This window comes from Mustela putorius, unplaced genomic scaffold, assembly GCF_011764305.1.
Source record: "Mustela putorius furo isolate JIRA1106 unplaced genomic scaffold, ASM1176430v1.1 tig00003901_pilon_pilon_pilon, whole genome shotgun sequence".
NCBI lineage: Eukaryota > Metazoa > Chordata > Mammalia > Carnivora > Mustelidae > Mustela > Mustela putorius.
In genome coordinates this window covers 4,167,803-4,185,191 of record NW_025422049.1, presented here as the reverse complement: position 1 = coordinate 4,185,191, position 17,389 = coordinate 4,167,803, and the positions used below count along the sequence as shown (strand labels likewise).

General features: G+C 36.1%; 1 protein-coding gene across 1 annotated transcript in view; it reads right to left on the bottom strand.

The window, feature by feature from the left end:
• The window catches only part of TENM1 (teneurin transmembrane protein 1), a 797,330-nt gene that overhangs the window by 184,655 nt on the left and 595,286 nt on the right, over positions 1-17,389 (bottom strand). The window lies entirely within an intron of this gene.

Below are 17,389 nucleotides of genomic sequence, written 5' to 3'. Positions count from 1 at the left end.
TGTTGGGCTCTATGCTCAGCATGGAGTCTGTTTGAGGTTCTCTGCCTCTCCTTCTCCCTCTGCCCTTCCCTCCACTCTCTTTCTTTCTTTCTCATAAATAAATAAATAAAATCTTAAAAAAAGAAAAGTGGGCAAGAGATCTGAAGAGATATTTTATAAAAGAGGATCTGCTAGTCTACAAAACTGTATGGAAACATGCTTAGCATCATCACTTATCAGGGAGATACAAAATAAGGTAAAAATGAAATACACTGCACACACAAAAGAATGGTTAAAATCTATAAGACTGAAAGTAACAAAAGTTGGTGACAATGTGAAGTAATAAAAAGTCTCATATATATACTACAGGTGATTTTGTAAATCAGTACAACCACTTTGGAAAACTCTCTGACATTATCTGCTGAAATTTGATATATGTATACCCTGTGGTTCAGTGCGTCTACTTCTAAGTATTTACTCAACAGAAGTGCAAGTAAGCAAATGTTCACTGAAAGATGTGTATAAAAGCATTTATAGAATTATATGTGCTAGCCAAAAAATGGAAATGCTTTAAATATCCATCAACAATAGAAGATATAATTATGATAGATAATTTTACAAAAAAACAGTTATGTCACAATGAAAATGGGTGATCTATAGCGATGTGCCATAACACAGATGAATTCCTCTATAAACAATGTTGAGTGAAAGAAATGAGATGCAAAATCATACATACTGTAAGATTCTATTGATAAAATATTTGGAACGCAGGCAAATATTAGAAGTCAGGATAGTTATGTTGGGGAGGAAGGAAGGAGGAGGCAATAATTGGGGAGGGCAACAAAGGAGGCTTCCTACATTTTGACTTGGGTGGCAGTTAACAGGTGTCACTAGGCTGTATACTTATGACTTTTGTACTTTTCTTGTATATGTGTTACATTTTAACAAATGTTAAGAAATCAGTTGTAATGACCAAAAGAACAGAAATATAAAGAAATTTACAACTTCTAAAGTTGAAAAAGAATAAAAATAATGCAACAACAACAATGAGAAAGCAGGAAAGGGGGGAAAGACAAAGAAAAAAATAAATATGATGAATAGGAGACAAAAAAGAAGATTCTGGGTTATAAGACGAAACATGTCAGCAATCCTAGTAAATAAAAACAAGCTGAACTTGAAATTTAAAAGAGAGAGACTCTGGAACTCAGTGGAAAAGAAAATTAATTTATATTGTTTCTGTTAATAAGAGATGTACTGAAATATACTAATACAAATTTGGTAATAAAAAACCATAAATAAATACAAATTTGGTAAGAAAAAGGCACTCTAGAAAAGTATGATCCAAGAGAAGCAGGGTGTAGCTATAACATCAGACAAAACAGATTTCAAGGTACAAAGCATTGTTATGGATAAAAAGAGCCATTACATAATGATAAAAGGAATAATTCATCAGGGAGATGTAAAAATCCAGACCGAATAAGAAAATATAGCTCCCAGATCAATAAAGCAAAAGCTGATAGACTGATAAGATGACAAATTACAAATTTCACAATAGGTAGTAAGAAGATAAAAAATTAGTAAGGAAGTAGAACATTTGAATAGTACAATTAACAACTTTAATATACTAGACATATATGGAACCCCAAAGCTATGATTATATGATATATATTCTTTTCAAGCACATAGGGAATACCTACTAAAACTGACAAATAGTAGTTCACAAGGCAAGGCTCAATAAATGGCAAAGATTTTACATCCTACAGATCACAGTGTTTCAGCAAAGTGCACTAAAATTAGAAATCAATAAACAAAAAGCAAAAAAAAGAACCCACCAAAGAAAAGTGTTCTTTGAAAACACACTTCGAAATAATTCATGGATTACATAAACATTATATTGGAAATTAGGAACTGAATAACACTGAAAATACTATTTATAAAAACTTGTGGGATATAGCTTAGACAGTTACTTAAAGGAAATTTACAGCTTTACATACACTTAATAGCTTTACATACACTTAATAATTGAAAATTAATGCACAAAGTGTCCAACTCAAAAAGTTAGAAAAAGGACAGCATGCATATAAGTAGAAGGAAGGAAACAAAAACAAGGGGAGAGCAGAAGTTAATGAAACCAGAAACAAAGAAGCAATAGAGAAGATCAACGAAACCAAAACCTGTGCCTTTGACAAGAATAATAAAATAGTGAACCCACTGGCAAGAGAAAGCAAGGAAAGTAGGAAAAGAAATGATATAAATAAACATTAAAGATTAAAATATAAAAATAAACGAGAGTGCTCTGAACAATTTTATGCCAGTAAGTTTGAAACCTTAGAAGAGTTACATATTTTTCAAGGAAACAAAATGACTTGAGAGGAAATACAAAGCCTGAATACCCATTAAAGAAACTAATAATGGCCCACATGGTTTTCTATGTGTACTTTGTTAAAGTTCCAATGAACAGATAATCTCTGCTTTAAGCAATACCAGACAACAAGAAAAGAGAGTAGTCTTCCTGAAGGATTTTGTGAGACTACTATAATCTAGTTCCAAAATGGGATAAGGAAAAAAGGCCAATCTCACTAATAAACATGTCTGCAAAAATCTCCAATAAAAGATTTGGAAAACAAAGCAGTGTGCGCGCGCACACACACACACACACGCATACACAAATACAGATATTAAAACTGGGGCTCCTGGTTGCCTCAGTTGGTTAAGTATCTGACTTTGGCTCAGGTCATGATCTTAGGGTCCTGGGATCAAGCCCTGTGTCAGGCTTCATGCACAGCAGGGAGCCTACTCCTCCCTCTCCCACTACTCCTCCCCCAACTCATACAGGCACTCTTTTTCTCTCTCTCAAATAAATAAAAACTTTTTTTAAAAAAAGGTTATTACAACCAAGTAAGCATGAACACTAGGATGGTTTAACTTTTGAAAATGTAGTCATATAATTCATTATTGAATTAATCTCCTTCACTTTAAGTTCATTTCATAATGGATTAAAGAAAAATTATCTTAAATACAGAAAAAGGATTGTATAAATTCAGTTACTACTCATGATAGAATCTCTAAGCAAAACAGGACTAGAAGGGGGCTTACTGGTTATTATTAAAGTGGTTTTCCAAAATCCTACAGTAATCATCACACTTACTAATAAAATAATAAAGATACTCCTCTTAAAATCAGAAGTACTATAATTAATGCTTTTAATTCAATGTTGTACTAGAGATGTTGGCTAGTGTCATAAGGTAACAAAAAAATATATAATGTGTAATACCTGAAAAGGAAGAGACAAAATGGAATGTATAGGTAAACTATGAGAAAAAGAAGAGGACTGCAAAGTTGTTGGATAAAAGATCAACAGAAAAAAAGATCAACATCATGTCTATATAAGGAAGCCAAATTAAAATATGCACTTAAAAAATCTCACAATAATAAATTTAGCAAAAAAAAAGTTCAACATTCTTTTATGTATTATTTTTAGAACTTTTTTAAGGGATTGGGAAGACAGCAGAGTATGAGGACCCTGAACTCACCCTGTCCCATGTTTACAACTAGATATCATCCATCCAAGTCAATAAACCAGAGAGAGATTTGAAGACTGGCAGAACAAACACCATAACTAAACATAAAGAAGAAGCCACATTTGAAAGGTAGGAAGGTCAGAAAGGTAGAGGGAAGCTGCCTGCAGGAGGGATGGAGCTGCATGGGGATGAAAGGGCAGAGAAACAGGCCCTCACACCAGGGATTTCACGTGAGGAAGACTAAGCCCCATAACATTTGGCTTAGAAAACCAGAGGGGCTGAATTCTGTAAGTTTATATAGCCAGTGGGACTTGGGAGCCTGGAGCTTTAAGTCAGCAGTCTCAGGACTGGGTGACCCATGAGGGTGAGTGATAGCTGGGTCATTGCCCTTAAAGAGACAGAAGCCTGTGCAAAGAAGCAACATAAAAATGGCAGTTTACACAGTGCCAGAGGCAAATGGGAGACAAATCTATTGAATGTGATTTCAGAGAGTGTTGGGGGACTTCACTGAAAATGAGGGAGTTGGTATGTGCCATTTTCCTCTCCCATACTCCAGCATAAACAGTCACCTGTGGGAGGTGGGGTGGCACAGGCACTTGTAGCATTGGCTCAGGGCAAATTTCATTAAAGCTGAGTGAGCACCCAGCACAGCTGCAATGCAGTGCCCAGCCACATGCCCAGGTACCCATGTACACCAGGCTCATATGCCGGGTGCACAGCTGCTACCTCATGTCATGCCCAGTCATTGCACTGTGCCCTCTGCCACCCTAGCACATAGGTCCTAGCCACTGAAGCATTTTAGGGGATCTGGCATAGTCCTAGTGGCCCAATGCAAATATTGCTAACACTGCCAACCTGCTCCCAAGGTCCCCATTGGGCACCCCCTCTCAGAGATGACCTGCCTCAGTCCCATCAGCACCACAGAGAATAAGCACAGACCACAACAGCCAGAGAGTCAGGGCCGATGACTGCACTGAAAGGAAAAGTGACTCAGGCACAACAAACAACAGGGCCTAAGCAACACACATACTCTCCTGAAGTACCACATTCTGGTGAATCCCCATTCAGGGGATACTTCACATCAGGGCACTCCAGGACCACCTCTTCATAAAGTCACTACTTTCAAGAGCAGAAAACAGAGCTGACTTTCTTAACACACAGAAATAGTCACAGAGAGTCAGACAAAATGGAAGAACAGGACAAGACCATGGTCAGATATATAATGAAACAGATATAAATAACATGCTTGATAGAGAATTTAAAGCAATTATCATAAGGATACTCAATGGACTTAAGAAAGGAAGAAGACATGAGTGAGGCCCTTAACACATAGTAGAGATAACAGGCTCAGTAAATGAATTGAAAAACAGACCTGATGGAATGCAGCAGGATGGAAGAAAGAGGGGAACAGATTAGTCACCCAGAAAACAGAGTAATGGAGAGTAACTGAGCTGAACAAAACAGAGAAAGAAGAATTACATAAAATGAGAATAGACTTAGGGAACCCAGTGACTCCATCAAATGTAATAGCATTCTTGTTATAGGAGTCCTAGAAGAAGAAGAGAGAAGAGGGGTCAGAAAATTTATTTAAGAAAATAATAGCTGAAGACTTCCTTAATCTGGGGAAGAGATCAGATATCCAGATCCAGGAAGCACAGGGAACTCCCATCAAAATCAACAAAAGCAGACACACACTAAGATATATTATAATTAAATATGCAAAAATATTTTCAACATTTTGAGGAACCTCCATGCTGTTTTCCAGAGTGGCTGCACCAGCTTGCATTCCCACCAACAGTGTAGGAGGGTTCCCCTTTCTCCGCATCCTCGCCAGCATCTGTCATTTCCTGACTTGTTGATTTTAGCCATTCTGACTGGTGTGAGGTGATATCTGATATGAGGAAGTGGTGATGCAACATGGAGGCTTAAGTGGGTAGAAGAAGAATAAATGAAACAAGATGGGATTGGGAGGGAGACAAACCATAAGTGACTCTTAATCTCACAAAACAAACTGAGGGTTGCTGGGGGGAGGGGGTTTGGGAGAAGGGGGTGGGATTATGGACATTGGGGAGGGTATGTGCTTTGGTTAGTGCTGTGAAGTGTGTAAACCTGGTGATTCACAGACCTGTACCCCTGGGGATAAAAATATATGTTTATAAAAAATAAAAAATTAAAATTAAAAAAAAATATGCAAAAATAGTGATAAAGAAAAAAACCTTAAAAGCACGAAGACAAAAGGAGTCAGTAACTTGCAAAGGAAAGCCCATAAGGCTAGCAAGTGATTTCTCAACAGAAACTTGTCAAGGCAGAAGTGAGTGGTGTCATATAATCAATGTACTGAATGAGAAAAATCCACAGCCAAGGATACTCTATGCAGCAAGGCTATCATTAATAATAAAAATAGAGGTAAAGAGTTTCTCAGACAAACAAAAACTAAAGGAGTTCAGAAATAGTAAATCAGCCCTGTAAGAAATATTAAAGGGGACTCTTTTAATGAAAGGAAGCCTCTCCCTCGGCTTGTGCTCTCTCTCTCTCGCGCTCACTCTATCTCAAATAAATAAATAAAATCTTTAAGAATTACTTTGAATGTAAACGGATTAAACCCCCCAATCAAAACACACAGGATGATAGAATGGATTAAAAAAAAAGACCCATCTATATGTTGCCTCAAAGAGACTCATTTTAGACATAAAGACACCTGCAGATTAGAAGTGTGGAGATGGAGAAACATTAATCACGCAAATAGATGTAAAAAAAACCCAAACAAAAAAACTAGTGTAGCAATATTTATATCAGACCAAATAGACTTTAAAATAAAGACTGTAACAAGAGTCAAAGAAGGACATTATGTAGTAATAAAGAGGATAGTCAAAAAAGAATATAAAACAGTTGTAAATGTGTATGCACCCAAGATGGAAGCAAACAAATATATAAAACAGTAATGAACATAAAGGAACTAACTGAAATAATACAATAATAGTAAGGGACTTTAACACCCTACCTATATTAATGGACAAACCATCTAAGCAGAAAGTCAACAAGGAAACAATGGCTTTGAATAATAGACACAGATGGACTTAAATATATTCAGAACATTTCAACCCCAAACAGCAGAATACACATTCTTTTTAAGGGCATATGGTACAGTCTCCAGAATAGATCACATATTAACCCAAAAAAACCAGCCTCAGCAAATTCAAAAAGATGGAACTCATATACCATGCATCTTTTTTAACTACAATGCTATGAAACTAGAAGTCAGCCACACACACACACACACACACACACACAAAATCTGGGAAGACAACAAATACATGGAAGTTAAATAACATGCTACTGAACAGTGAAAGGGTCAAACAGGAAATACAAGAAGAAATTTAAAAAGTATGTGGAAATTAATAAAATTGAACACGTAACAGTCCAAAACCTTTGGGAAGCAGCAAAAATGATTCTAAAAGGGAAGTTTATAGCAATATAGCCCACCTCAAGAAGCAAGAAAAATCTCAAATACACAACCTAACCTTACACCTAAAGGGGCTAGAAAAAGAACAATAAGCAAAAGCTAAAACCAGCAGAAGGAAGGAAATAAATAAAGATTAGAGCAGAAATAAATGATATAGAAACCAAAAAAAAATGCCAATAGAATAGATCTATGAAACCATTAACTGGTTCTTTGAAAAAAAAAAAAAAGCTAATAAAATTGATAAACCCTAGCCAGACTCACAAGGAAAAAAGAGAAAGGACTCACATAAATAAAATCACAAAGGAGAAAGGAGAAATAACAACTAACATCACAGAAATACAATTATAAGAGAATATTATGAAAAACTGTATGCTGACTAATTGGACAACCTAGAAGAAATGGATAAATTCTTAAAAACATATGAACTACTAAAACTGAATCAAGAAGAAATAGAAAATTTGAACAGGCTGATAACCAGCAAAGAAATTTTATCAGTAATCAAAAAACTCCCAAAAAACAGAAGTCCAGGGCCAGATGGCTTCATAGGTGAATTCTACCAAACATTTCAAGAAGAGTTAGGGGTGCCTGGGTGGCTCAGCCATTAAGTGTCTGCCTTCAGCTCAGGTCATGATCCCAGGGCCCTGAGATCGAGCCCCACATCAGGCTCCCTGCTCTGCAGGAAGCCTGCTTCTCCCTCTCCCACTCCCCCTGCTTGGGTTCCCTCTCTCACTGCCTCTCTTTCTCTGTCAAATAAATAAATAAAATCTTTTTTTTAAAAAAAGTTAACACCTACTCTTCTCAAAGTATTCCAAAAAATAGAAAAGGAAGGATATCTTCCAAATACATTTTATAAGGCCAGCATTACCCTGATACTAAAACCAGATAAAGACATCACAAATGAAAGAGACAGATAGGCCAATATCCATGATAAACAGATGCAAAGATCCTCAACAAGATATACAATAATAGTAAGGGACTTTAAATAGTAGGGGACTTTAAATAGTAGCAAACCAAATTCAACAATACATTTTAGAAAAATCATTCACTGTGATCAAGTGAGATTTATTCCTGGGTTGCAAGGGTGGTTCAAAATTCCCAAATCAACTAATGCAAAACCTATCTCAATAAGATAAAGGATAAGAACGATATGATTGGGGCACCTGGGTGGCTCAGTGGATTAAGCCTCTGCCTTCAACTCAGGTCATGATCTCAGGGTCCTGGGACTGAACACCGCATCAGGCTCTCTGCTCAGCAGGGAGCCTGCTCCCCACCCCCCTGCTTGCCTCTCTGCCTAATTGTAATCTCTATCAAATAAAAAAAATAAAATATTAAAAAAAAAGAACCATATGATCGTTTCAATAGATGCAGAAAAAGCATTTGATGAAGTACAGCATCCATTCATGATAAAAACCCACAAGAAGATAGGTTTCAAGGAAACATATCTCAACATAGTAGATACCATATATGAGACCCAGAGCTAACATTGTTCTCAATTGGGAAAAACTGAGAGCTTTTCCCGTAAGGTCAGAAAAAAGACGGGGATGTCAACTCTCACCATTGTTACTTAACAAAGTACTGAAAGTTCTAGCCACATCAGGTAACAAAAAGAAATAAAAGGTATCCAAATTGGCAAGGAAGAAGCAAAACTCTCACTATTTGCGGATGACACAATACTCTACATAAGAAAAACCAAAAGACTCCACCAAAAAATTGCTAGAAATGAGACACAAATTCAGCAAAATTCCAAGATAGAAAATCACCATACAGAAATCTGCTGCACTCATGCAACCCAGAAATAAAATATCACCTCACAGCTGTCAGAATGGCTAAAATCAACAACACAAGAAGCAACAGGTGTTGTCGAAGATGTAGAGAAAGGGAAACCTTCTTGCACTGTTGATGGGAATGCAAACTGGCAAAGCGACTATGGAAAACAGTATGTACATGCCTCAAAAAGTAAAAAAACAGAGCTAGCCTACTATCCAGCAATCATACTACTGTACATTTACCCAAAGAATACAAAAACATTAATTCAAAGGGATACATGTACTCCTATGTTTATAGTGGCATTATTTATAATAGCCAAGATATGGAAGCAGCACACACACACGCACACACACACGATGGAATGTTATTTAGTTATGAAAAAGAATGAAATCTTGCCATTTGCAATGACATGGATGAGCTACAGAGTATTACACTAAGCAAAATAAGTCCGTCAGAGAAAGACAGATACCATATGATTTCATTCATCTGTGGACTTTAAAAAACAAAACAAATAAGCAAAGGGGGAAAAAGAGAGAGAGAGAAACAAAGTAAGAAACAGACTTTTAACTATAGAGAACAAACTGATGGTTACCAGAGGGGAGGGGTGGGGGAATTGGGAGAAACAGGTTACGGGGATTAAGGAGTGTGCTTCTAGTGATGAGCACTGGGTATTGTATGGAATTGTTGATTATATTGTACACCTGAAACTAATACAGCACTGTATGTTAACTGGCATTAAAATAAAAACTTAAAAAAATAAAATACAAAATAGATGTTTAAACTTTTTGAATTGAAGAAGATATACAAAGAATCAATGGAGATTGTGCTCATGGCCCACAAGCCTTAATATCATTAGGAGGTCAATTTTCCTTTATCAGTTCTGTAAGTGCAATGTAATTCCAGTCAATATCTCAACAACGTTTTTCATAGAGTTCAAAAACCAGATCCTAAAATCTATGTGGAACAGAAAAGACTAAGAATACCCAAGAACATTTTGAAGAAGTGAATTCATTGATGTGTGTGTGTGTGTCCTAACCTAAATGTGTATCAGTAGGAAAATGGATAAATTTTGCTGCCTTCATACAGTGTAAAAAACCCAGAAGCTCATTTGAATGGAGAAGTACATGCCTCAATATGGTTAAGCATTTTAAAAATAATGATGAGAGAAGAAAGCAAGTTATTCATATGAAGTTTAAACATAAGGAGAAAACACATTCTTATAGGTATGCGTGTACTTGTAAAACAGTAAGAATATGTACAAGGGTGATTAAATTTAGGACTGGCATTTCCCCTGCAGGGAAGGGAGAGGAATAGGACCACAAAAGGACACATAGGGACTTCATTTGTATTTGTTAATTTTTAAAGTTAAGTTGTGGGTTGATAGTTGTTCATTATGCTATTTTATACCACTGAAATATTTAGTAATAATTTATAAAAGAATATAAAGAATCAGTGAGAAACAACCTTCTTTAGGGAATGCTCTATTGAATAAATAAGTAGAGATATGACTTACCCTAACTCTTGCACTCCTCAACACAAAGCCCTCCATGGATACAAGCCACAACCACTAATCTGATTTATAGTTTCAGTGCTGCAAGTACCAGGTGGGAAGCAATATCCTCATGAGTGCAGGAATCCTCTAAGAAATAAATTACTACAAATGGAGAAGTAGATCTTAAACAATAAGCATTCCTCATTTTGAACTGCATCAACATCCCTGCAATTGCATCCAGTTCCAAATGGAGTTTCTGGACCGATTCTAAGATGTTTTTCAATCCCAATCTTTTTATAATCAGCAGTGGGGTAGGCGTGGGACAAGGACTAACAGAAAACAGATGCTGGAAATTGTATAATTTATAAACATGATAGAAATAATATTTGCTCTCACATATTTGTCTCATGAGTAGTTCTATTCTATGTGTAATATTTTCTATCTGGTTGAAAATACTTTAACATTACAGGCTACAAAATATGACAAAAGAATGCTAAAATATAAACATTCTTCTGTGCAAATGTATTGGAAAAGAACATGAAAAATACAGGCAGACACTTTAAAGTTCTATTGAGACATTTCATTTTTAATAAGTTTCTTTATGCATGTCGACAATGAACAACACTTGTATAAATTGAACTAGGATACAACTGAACACTTCTTTGTTGCATGCTGACAAAGAACAATTTGATTAAACAGTAAATCCTTCACAGCCTCCCTCAGAACTCTTTCTCTGAGATTTACTTTTTAGACAAAAGTTCCCAGTAAGGTAAACTCTTTTATTCTTGGCATTTCGGCTGTGCCCAATATTCGACAGTGATAACACTGGAGACCCTAAAATATTAAATCTAGATGTCTATAGGTTCTAAAATATACATTTCATATAGTTATGTAATATTTTCAATAGTACAATGTGACATTATAAACAAGGAAAGAACACCATTGATGTAAAAATTTATAAAAATTAAGAAATAATTATGTGTCTCCTTGTCCAGAAAGATCAAAGGAAATCAGGCTGGGGGCATAAGGAAAATCAAGAATTCGGAATGAATGATTTTGAATAGGTAGAAACCTTTCTCTTTGTTAGAGTATAACACAATGTTATTTGGGGGAAATTATGAGGATTTTCTCACTGTCTTGTGTCATTAACATGGGAAATAAGAGTAAGAGGGGAAAAAGCAAGTTGATTTGGTAAATGTAATCAGTGTGGACTCACACAGCTTAGGGCTTAAGTTTTTTTTTATTATTTAAAAATTTTTAAAGATTGTATTTATTTATTTATTTGCCAGATAGAGATCACAGTTGGCAGAGAGGCAGGCAAGAGAGAGAGAGGAGGAAGCAGACTCCCTGCTGAGCAGAGAGCCCGATGTGGGGCTTGATCCCAGGACCCTGGGATCATGACCTGAGCCAAAGGCAGAGGCTTAACCCACTGAGCCACCCAGGTGCCCCAGGGCTTAAGTTTTTACCGTGTACACCAGGTTCTTCACTAAAACCAAGCAGTGAACCAACCACAAATAAGAAATACTATCAAGAACAAAAGTTTGTGTACTTGGTATTATTTTTTCAAATATTTGAATCATTTTTATTTTATGGTTTTCAGCTCCTTTCATTCCTCAGTGGTAGAGTGGGACTAATATAAGTAACTGTTAATAGAACACATGTAGGCACGCACATACATGTGCACACACATCTTTTTGGTCTCTATTTCTCTGAAAAGCAATTGGAAAAATATTAGTTGATAATGTGTTTATTTTACTGCATAGAATTAGTTCAGTAGGATGTCCATAGGATCTTTACAAGTACCTTGCTATGACAAAGACTTGGTTTTATCTTGGGCTACAGATTACATTTTTTGTGTTTGATGTGTAATAGTGAACATTTCTTTAGTTACAGAAAACCTAGGACATATGCATGACACTGTCCTTCAGCCCCAGAATTACAATGGGCTTCAATATAGGTTAGTAATCTTAACACTATCTTACATTTGAACAAGAATCGGATTGAAGAGGTTAACAAACTGTCAGCTAGCTCATTCTGCACAAATAGCAACATACAAGCAGGAGTAACAACAACAACAACACAACACATTCCAACTTATAAAAACCTTGAGATGATTCTCAAATTCTTGATGGATAAGAACAAAAATGTGAAAGAATCTAATATGCAAAGACCAAGAGTAGAATTGTCTTTCAACTTAATGTTTCATAGATTATGGTTATCACATGGCTTTAGATTTCCTTTATAAATTGGTGAATTGTTCTATGGTAAATCTGAAAAAGCTGGTAAGAGAAAGAAATCATGCCTTGTTTACAACTTTTGAATTCAATAAAACAGCTGGCCTTTTTTTTCAATACTAGACTCTTTCCCCTGGAATAAATCTTGTTTCCTTTTTGGCCAAATAAAATATTCTCCCATAAGTCTAGAGCTCATATTTTGCTTATCTCAGTGATCAGAGGCCGGAAGCATTGAGGCTGGGGTGAGCCTCTACTCATTCATGGCTATGGAATGCAAGACTCTCTCTCAATCTTTTTATTATGAACCCAATGCACTCACCTAGCCTACAGTATTCCCAGTTGCCAAAGAATGTAGAAATCTAGATACTTTGTCTCACAAATGCTTTTCACTGACCCAGTAGGTACCAGGTTGTTAGGGTAAACCATTACCCTTAAGGAGAAAATAAGAACTTTGGGAACTCTCAACCTATCATTCAGTAGTAGGCCATGTACTCTGGATTGAGTGTTTAGTTGTGGGAAAGTCTGTGTGGTCTATTCACAGCATTTTCCCAAGACTTTCTTATCATACTTGCTAACTATTTGCAGTCTGTGACCACCTAAAACGGTAGGCCCAACTGGCTCATCAGGGAAAAAAACTCACATCACTGGCCTCAATAAAACAGTGTTCTCACTTATAAAACTATATATAACAACTATTGGGACAATTATTTCTACATCCTGGCTCAGAGTGGCTGCTTAAGAAGTATTAATTGGAAAGACAGCTGTTCTATATCAAGTTTTGCTCTTTTGGAAAGATTTGATATAATGTTAAAATTGCACTAGGGTGAATTTTCTCTCCTTTCCTTGACTGATACTAGACCTGTTTTCCGTTCTTGACAGAATTTTGGCATTACCTCTTTTGTCCTCCAAATGAATTTCATTAATTCCCTTGATGCACATCTTAAACTCCTACACTGGTGTTTTGCTAAGGCAGTAGGACTCCCAGTTTAGCATAGGAAAGTCCATGTACCCAGAAGCTCTACCAACAATGGACTGAAAGATCTTCAGAGACACACTGAAGCCCCCAACCACATCGGAAAGCAGACTTCAATGGTGAAGCCAAAGCTGTCTGGTGGAAGGACACTTCATGCAGATGGACCAATGTATTCTGAATTTGAAAGGGTTTAAAGAGTTGGGTTTTTTCCTCATTCAGCACTCTTGTGAAGGGCTCTCTGACTTTACAAAATGAAGTCTAATTGCAGTCCACCAGAGAGACAATGCTAGCAGTCATAAGGCCACCTGTGCAACTGTGGTAGGCTCCGGCATCCTTCACGCAGAAGGAGTGTTCAAGGCATTACAGAGGCACGGAAAGCAGCTTTTTATCAAAGACATGGCGAAGGGCTGCATATGTATTTACAAAGCTGCCATCATCGCCCAGCAGACCACGTGCCTACAGTTTATTTTTACTCCTATAAATAAATATGACAAGGAGAAAGGAAATGTAAAGAATCCAGAGTCAACAAAATCCTCTGCATGAGGAAGACAAAGGCATATAACTGTCCTTATATATCATTTGAATACACAAGTTAGTGCCACTTAATACATTTGGTTGTTTAAATTTATAATTTTACTCTATGGCCATCACTAAAATGTTTAAAAGGTTCTATGGTGATTAGTGTCATTTGACTCTAAGAGAAATGTTTTATATGTGTCCTAAAAGCTTCCGTATCCATTCTTCTATGGATTAATAATGGAATAAAGAAGTTGACTTCATGTCTATCCTTGTCCCACAATACCAGCATTCCAGTGAGGCTGCACTATACTGCAGGAAAGCTATACATAGGTAATATAGTAATTTAGCTGTATTTAGACAAAGTTACAGTCCTTGACTTACTTTCAATTTCACAAATATCATGCTACATAGTTCTACCTGGCTAGTCCACCAGCACCTTAAACTCAATATGTGCATAACCTACCTTTTAATTTCTACTCATAATCCAGTTTCTTACCCTGATTTCACTATTTTTGTTAATACCGTGATAATATTCCTGGTTTTCGAAACTAGGTATCTTGGCATTATGTTTTCATCTTCTTTCTCCCTTATGCGCTAGTCAGGTCTTTCTTCTATTTTCAATTCTAGTTCTATCTCTCACTCTTTCTGGAGAGCCAGTATAGCATGGTAGTTAGGAGTCTAGACTCTGAAGCCTGATTTCTTGGGCTGGAATGCTAGCTCAGCCATGGATTAACTATGCAACTCTGGGCAAGTCACTACATATTTCTGTACTTTGGTTTCCCATCTATAAAGTGGGGCTGTAAAGATCAAGTGAGTCAATATGTTTAAAGTGCTTACAATAGTGCTGAGTATCTAATAAATGCTATCTAAGTGTTAGCTAATATGATTATGTGTTTCCAATACACATATCAGGACCTTTATCACCTTGTGTCTTGAGTCTCACAGAAGTCTTGCTATTGGTTTCTTAAAAGCTCTGTTCTCTCTTTAATCATCCCACAGCCAACTCTAAGCTAGAATACTAGAATCTTAAGAATTGGGAGAAGTGCAAAATTCATTTCGTTCAACCCCTCACTTTGACATGCAAACCTCCTACTTTTCTGATATTTTCCCCAAAGTTTAGTTTTTGCTTCATGAAACCAGTCAATTCCAATACTATTTTTATTCAGCCATATTAGAAAGTAATTTGTTGATTTGAATGAAAATCTGCTGTCTTCTTTCACCAGTGTTTTATTTCTGTCCTTTTGATCTACCAAATATTGACAGACTCTCTTTTCCACTGGCCAGTCTCTTGGATAATCAAAAACAGCTATTTGATCTCAAAGTTGTTCCTCTTCTAACCATTTCTGAATCCTTCGAATATTCATCATATTACATATTACAAGACATTCCATGGTTTGTTTACTCTTAACATCTTAGTTTCTCTTCTCTGGACAAAGCACAGCTCTGGTCACACATTGTATGTAAAAATATTTCAGTTTCTCAAAGCACACTAATGTCCAAAATCCTTAGCCTAGAAATCTAAATTCTTCCCATCCAAAGCACAATTGTTACATTTCTCACTTAAGCTTTCATTATTTCACCCTTTGTATCCTTTGCTACAGACACATTTGACTACAAGTCCTGTCCTGAATCTCCTTCTTTTTCATGTATCTGGAGCTACATCGTGTGTTCCTATCCTTCTTCATTCCCTCTCCCACAGCCTATCTCTATCTTCCCAAATGATCCTTCGACTTGCAGCATGAATGACAAGTACTTCTGGTAACGGGTCATGGTCCATATTGCTCCAAGGCAGGTGTGGTATTACTTTCTTTTGTTTTCCTACAGAGCTTTGTTTATACATCTCTTACAGCTGTTACTGCATCTAATCTGTTACTGTAGATTTTTATATATATGCATTGTTCCCTCTACCTTATTATAAGGTGATAAAGGCAGCAGCTGGCTCTCAATCTTTTTTCTCTCTTATATTCCCCAAAACATGAGAAGCACTCAACAAATACATGGGGAATTATTTCATTAATTCATTTAGTAAACATTTATTAAGTACCCCATACAGCTCAGGACATGATAAGACCTTAATATTTGTTGAATAAATAAGTTACCGATAAACGTAAAAGTGTCTGACTGGAATTTTCAGGCTGGATGATTAGAAAAACATTGCCACCATTGCAGGAAATCAGGAGGTCTGGAAAAGATAGTGATTGATTGGGATGAGAGTTGTGTTTGGTTTTGGACGCGTTGAATTTAAAATGCTAGCAAAAGATGCAGAATGATAGATATTTACTAAGCTACACATTGAAAGCTCCATGCTAGGTGTTGCTGTGAATACAAAAAGAAGGCAGGAAAGGAGACAGTGTTAATTCTTAGGCATTTGGCTGAGAATAACACTAAATCAATGCAACAAGATGAAATTAGTGGCTATGAACAGGACTGCTTTTCTTATGTGTACTTGGTAAACTCCTTTTCTAAATTTCTCTGATGGATACTCATAAGTAAATATGTGAATCTCTCTTTTTCATTCTTATCTTCATTTAGTGAAGACGTCATTCTATACAATCATTGGTTGAAAGGCCCAGATTGTGAGAATAGCTAATTCCTTTGAAAACTTCAAAAGTCAGTTCTCATCAGTTACCACCTCCAGCCACTTGCAAACTGCTAATAAACACACTAGACAAATGCCCTTGCTCTTTTGGAGGTGGAAAGTGTTGTATTCCTATGATATTTGGTTTCCAGCTTTTAAGAGCACCAAGAGCAATCCAAATTCAAAGGAGAGAGGCAGCTTCCTCCCACTCTCTTGTCAGCCATTTCCTGGGGAAAATAACATTTTTATGCATCTCTGAGTGAATCACCCCCAATACCCAAAGTGTCCTTTAAACTGAAACAGTATGAAATGGAAATGATCAGCTAATAAATTACAATTATGTGAAATATTCTTTGATAAAAGTAGAAAATACTGGCTAACTTGAAAATTATAGAATGTATTCTCAAATAAAAATTAAATATTTTTATCACTTACATTATAAGTGAAAACATATCCTTAATCTTTTTCATTTTAGCATCTTAGTCCAGGCCAAGATTTATTTGGTTGGCTCTTAAAGTAGAAATGGAAGTCAAAACTTTTATTTAGGTTTTAATATATTCAACCACATTTCAGATTTTCCTTAACAAGTCTAAATATTAAAACAGCTTTTAAAAATGAGCATATAAAATAAACAAATCATCTTTATCATGAAAGCACTCTGATTTTACTTTCCCTGCATATTTAAATGATGACCCTTTTAGAGTTATCCAAGCCCTGTAACTGTCAAATTCTTAACTTTCCACTTTTTAATAAAAATGATTTCCATAAAGATTAGAAATTAATCTAACCTGACTCTCAAATCTAATATATTTTAGTGCTGGAAGCTGTAAAAATTCATCTATCTAGGTTTAATAAAGAAAGTT